The sequence below is a fragment of the Mastomys coucha genome, unplaced genomic scaffold, assembly GCF_008632895.1.
Source record: "Mastomys coucha isolate ucsf_1 unplaced genomic scaffold, UCSF_Mcou_1 pScaffold17, whole genome shotgun sequence".
NCBI classification, from domain to species: Eukaryota; Metazoa; Chordata; class Mammalia; order Rodentia; family Muridae; genus Mastomys; species Mastomys coucha.
The window spans coordinates 25,811,007-25,816,540 of record NW_022196899.1 but is presented as its reverse complement, the minus strand read 5'-3'; positions in this window follow the sequence as shown (position 1 = coordinate 25,816,540).

Here is a 5,534-nt window from a genome sequence, read left to right as displayed (position 1 = left end):
TGGTCAGCCATCAGTCCAGGGGCTGGCGAACGATGTTCTCTAAGACATGGGGAGCTGCCACAGTCAGATTTTGCCCAGAGTCAATTTATCAGCATCTTTAACTAAAACCAGCATCGTTGCCACTATCCATAGACAAGCAGGCCACCCAGAAGCAGCACTGTCTAATTTCTTTGACACATAGACAACTGGTTGCTTCCAGGGGCCTGGCCACTGAGTGAGCACTCCATTGGTTATCCCCATTTTCTACTACATAAAGATGGAAAGGTCTGCTGGCATCAGGCAGTCCTAGAGCAGGGGCCTCTGGTAAAGCCTGCTTAATCACATCAAATGCCTGTTGTTCTTCTTCACCCCAATTGAAGGGCTGTCCATTTTTAGTCAGGGGGTGGAGGGGGTAGCCAATTCAGCAAAACCGGCAGAACCTGGCCATGCACAGGAATTTCCATACCTGTTTGGAGCTCTGTGGAGGAGAGATGTGCAGGATGGTCTCCTTTCAAGCGTTGAAGAGCCAGCACTGGCTATCTTTCAGCAGGTAGCCCAGATAACTTACTTTTCTCTGGCATATTTGGGCCTTTTTGGCTGAAGCTCTGTATCTCAATCATTCTAGCCTCCAAGAGGCATTTAGTCCCCTCTAGAAACTCCTCCTTAGTCTAAGGCCCCAGGTTTCTTTACAGGCAGGAGGGGAGTATTCCAAGCTGATTGGCACTTCCACAGGATCCCTTGTTCTAGGAACCTGGTAATGTGGGGCCTGATTCTGTCCTGGGCCTCCATCAACATTGGATATTGGTACACAGACACCAGGGAGGCTTGGGCTCTGAGCCTGGAGAAAGGCCTTGAACCACCAGTCTAGGTCCTGTGGTATCCTGTCCAAAGTCTCAAACAACTTGTATTCATCCTCTAGCCTGAGAGTCAGGACTTTTTTTCATCTCCCTTTCATCGTTCTTGTTCTTTCTCCTCCTCTATCTCCCTGTTATGGTAGACTTTCTCAGCAACCTACACTAAATCCCTCAACAACTTATCTTTGTAGTTCCTCTAGCCTCTGAAGCTTTTTCCTGATATGTTTACTAGCCTGGTCTATAAAAGCCATAGTCACAGTAGCTTTGTGCTCTTTGCTGTTGTGGTCATAGGGTGTATACTGATGGAATGCCTCCATGAGTCACTCTAGAAAGGGAGCAGGTGGCTCATCTGATCCTTGTCTAACCTCATATACCTTGGTCAGATTTGTAGATTGTCGTGAGACCTGCCAATGGAGCCTGGTGGTTGACCTTCAGGTGCCGTATTAAAGTTCCAGTCAGGTCTAGTCAGGGGAAACCTGCTATCGATGACAGCCTGGTTAATTGATGGTGCCCCCATGTCTCTGGCTTCTGGCCTTCTGCATTATAAAAGTCTCAAAGAGATTAATCGGCTTTTTGGAAAAGGAGGTTGGGCCTTCCAGTTGTACAAGTTGGCCAAAGAGAAGGGCCAATATTGCATAGCCTGGTTGCCCTTTTTCAGAGGCCCATATGCCTTCAGTGAGAGAGCCACTGTAGTATCAGGGGTTTGGCTCTCAGGTCTCCTCCCATTCCTCCTTCCATTGAAGGGGGGTGCAATGGTCCCAGTCTCATAGGGGCTAAGGAATGGGTACTGGTGCTGGCAGGGCCATCGGGGCTAGGGTAGGGAGATTTGGAGGAAGAGGGTCTTGGAGTAACAGGTTTGCTGTTGGAGAGTCTTGGTGGATCAGAAGTTTCTCAGGTCCGGATCTCTCCTCCCACGCTTCTTTCTTCCTGATAGTCAGAACCTGTGGGGTAGGTCTTGGGAAAGAAAGACTTTTATCTATGAGGGAGGAGGGGGGTCTTCTACTAGATTTTTCTAGGTAACTATATAGGGCCCTTGGTCCAGGTGCCCTAAGGATCCTTGCCTAAAGACTCTCTCCTCTACTGCTTTTGATTACCTACAAGTCAAAAGTCCCTACGAGTGGGGCAATGCAGAGAAACAGAGAGTAAATAACTTGTCTTTCAGTCTGTCCAATGTCCAAAAAACATCATCAGTCTAAGTCCAAGAACATAGAATGAGATACCAACAAACACAGAGAAAAACAATTACCACACAAACAGCTCAACCCTGCCATGGGTGGGCATCCAGGTCCAAGAATACAGAAAAAGACAACCAACACACAATTCGCCCCTTCTATGGGCCCAGTTACAGATACCAGGTGCTTCTGCACACACACCAGGGGCCAGATAACAGAGTTGTTCGGCCATGCCAGCCACGCTGAAATAAACTAGGTGCTCCTGCCTATATGGCAGGAGCCAGATAAACCAGATTATAGCAATACTTGGCTCCCTCCAATATTGTCTTGCTGTTTCTAGAAGGAGCTGAGCCTTCCTGGCTTCCTCCAGGGGGGCCTGAAGCATCTTTCAGTCCCTCCCCCACCCCTTCCCCGTGGTCTTGACGTTAAGGCACGTCTGCCCATTGCACTTGACTGCACCAGAACCGTAGGCTCTCTGAGCCTCTAGACAAGTGCAAGCAAAAGTTCAAACAGTCTTACAGACTCAGACTTTGACAAACAGAAAGACAAACAGGAACCACAGTAAAGGCTCAAGACATCCGATTCACCTCTCCAGTGTGTTCCCACAAGGAGTCAGATTCCTAGCCAATGCACCAAATGTAAGACCCTGTTGAGCCTTAGCTTACTGGGGACCCCCTGAGTGAACCATGTGGAGCCAGAATCAATGCAAAAAGCAAGAGGAATTTATTGTTCCAGTGCACTGGGTTCATCCCAGTGTTTATAAAACACAACCATGGCAACAAAATATCACTAGCTTTTCTTGATGTGTAAGTCTTCTTAACAAAGGCTAGGACCCCCACTGAATAAAAATCGATTGAAGCTTCCCTTAATGCCAGCAAACAATAGATTTGGGTTCTTGATTTCCACCACATTGAGGGGTGGGGTCATCTAATTGAATGACTACATGGCTGCTGTGTATAGATCTTGGCTCATCTTGTAGTCAGAGGTGAGGTTCCTTGCTGGTGTTTGGTTTTCCAAAGATCTACTGGGCTTCATTCAGTTCTTGGTTAAGTTTTTCCAAACTGAGTTTAGTGGCGAACTCTGGCAGTTTCTGGTTGGTCAATTAATTGCATGCTTCCTTCTTAAAAGAAACAGTCATTGGTTTTCAGTTGGAGAATCTTCTTGATAGATCTTCTAAACAGCCTTGAATGCCCATGGGGCTAGCCTGGTTGTTGTTAGTGCCCAAAAGGACATTTAGTCAGTCAGACAGACTGGTGTTCTTTAGAGGCAGCAAAGGGAAAAATCTCTTCCTTCATGGAAGCACAAACCAAGACTGATACCCGAGGCCTCCTTTGGCAGCTCAGCCTGGTGCTTGAAATTTCTCCTGGCAGATCCTGGGACTGTATTTGAGGCTGAAAGTTTCCAGGTGGTTATAACTTCCTAGAAAGGAATCAGAGTACATCATCAACACTGAATTCTACACCTGTCTAGTGCTGGAAATGGACAGCAGGGTTTACATACATCTTGAGGCCTCTGAGCTCACTACCTTCCCAGTACTACTGGATGTCAGCTGTCACAGCTGGCTGCACTTGGTCAGTGACACATACTGTTAATGATTGTAGTACGAGGCTCCTGCTATGCTCCAGGGTGGCACAAGGAAGGCCTATTGTAATGTTTCACTAGGAGGACCCATTCTGGTAGTGCAGCTGCCTAGAAGAACTGCTAAAGTTTGAATCCACAAATGAAAGGACTGAGATCTGATAATCTGACAGGAGGAGGCTGGTGAATTAGCACAGACAAGAATCAAGGGTGTCATGGAAGTGTTTAGGTGCTGATGTAACTGTGATGTAGCAGATGGTAGGTGAGGATGCAGCAGACAATGCTGCCTCCTGTTTTAATTGTGGCAATAAATGTCACTGAATAGTCTGAGGATGAGTTACTTTGTTAAATTTTTTGATGTGGAAAAAAACCTAGGAGGTTGGGGAAGTCTCCTCCCACACCCCTTGCCTACCTCACTCCTTCACACAACTCTTACCTACCTCACCTCTTCATGAGTTCTTCCATTAATTTACTCTCAAGTAAGCATGAAGCAGGAGGAGACACTCTACTGTTGGTATACCAAATAGACATTCCAGGGTTCCAGAGGCTAAGAGCTCTAGGAGAAACAAATCAGTTCCTTAGTAATATTTGCTAACTCTCTCTCTCTCTCTCTCTCTCTCACACACACACACACACACACACACATTCCTGCACACTCTCATGATTGCTAACCTTAAAGAGTTCTCAATTCCTTCCATATATGTGTGTCAGTCTTCTTTTAACCTTGTTTCTGTTTCCAATCAGCTCCCGCCTATTGTGCCACCAACAGACCATCTATCTACTTTTTTTCTAAGTGAGCTTTCTGTCCTCTGCAAAACCCAATACCTTTGTATCCCTTTGTTATTGAGAACCAGAATTCCGTTTGGTAATTGTATGAGAATATTGAGGAAGTTATAGAAATATTGCGGACAGCATTGTGAACACCAACTCCTCTTTCCCCTTTTCTTTCCCAGCAACCTTCAGTGTAGAAACTTTCTCCTTCAGTGGAAATGTGTTAAGAAGAATCTGGCATGGTTTATTCTACCTGCCTGCAGTAGACATCTGCTGGTTTTATTTACCCAGTATTCTTTCTTCTGTTCTTTACCAATACCAGTTTTTACCACAAAAACTTTTCTTTAACTTTGAGGCATAGTCTCATACATCCCAGGCTGGCCTCAAACTTGCTGTATTGCTGAGAATGTCCTTGAACTGGATCACTCTGCCTTCATTTTCTGAGTGCTGGGGACGTATAGAACTACATCCAATATACAGAACTTAAGGTTTGTGCATACTAAGAAACTACTAACTGAGCCACACCCTAACCACCACATACCAGCTTTTCTTTAGAGAATGAGCTTACTTGCATCTAGTGCAGCATCAACCATATGCCTTGCCTCCAGCATTACAGAAGTGGTCATGAAATCTGGTCTATGCAGTCTGGACAATAAATGTTCACCACCACTGTATTGACTGTCTTAGTAGGGAATATGTGCTACAAAGATGACAGGCTTTCATAAGGTCTGAAATTAATGCTGGGTATTGCTTGTCACTATCAAGATACAGATTATATTAATAAAAGTTGGTATGTTACACATAACTCATCTACTTCAGTTGTGTCTGGGACAGGCCTAAAAACCTGATCACTGACTTGAGGCATATACTTCAAAGGAGTCTGTCTCCTGAGGTAGCCCAGTTGCTGACGTCTTCTAACTCAGAAGTATTCCAGATTGATCTCTGCTATAATCTGTGGGGAGATCTGCATGCTTTCTTTATTCAGGCATAAAGGTGCCCTAAGAAATATTTTGTTATTAGTGAAAACTGAGTTTGAGCATTATTTCCTGGCCTTCATAGTGTTTCAATAATCCTAATAAATTTCCTAGCTGTAACTAGCTTGGAATTTTTTTCTAAGAAGCTGTCTTACCAGACAGGGTGTCTCAAGAGTTAGAGATAGCAGTCAGGCACTTTTTATCAG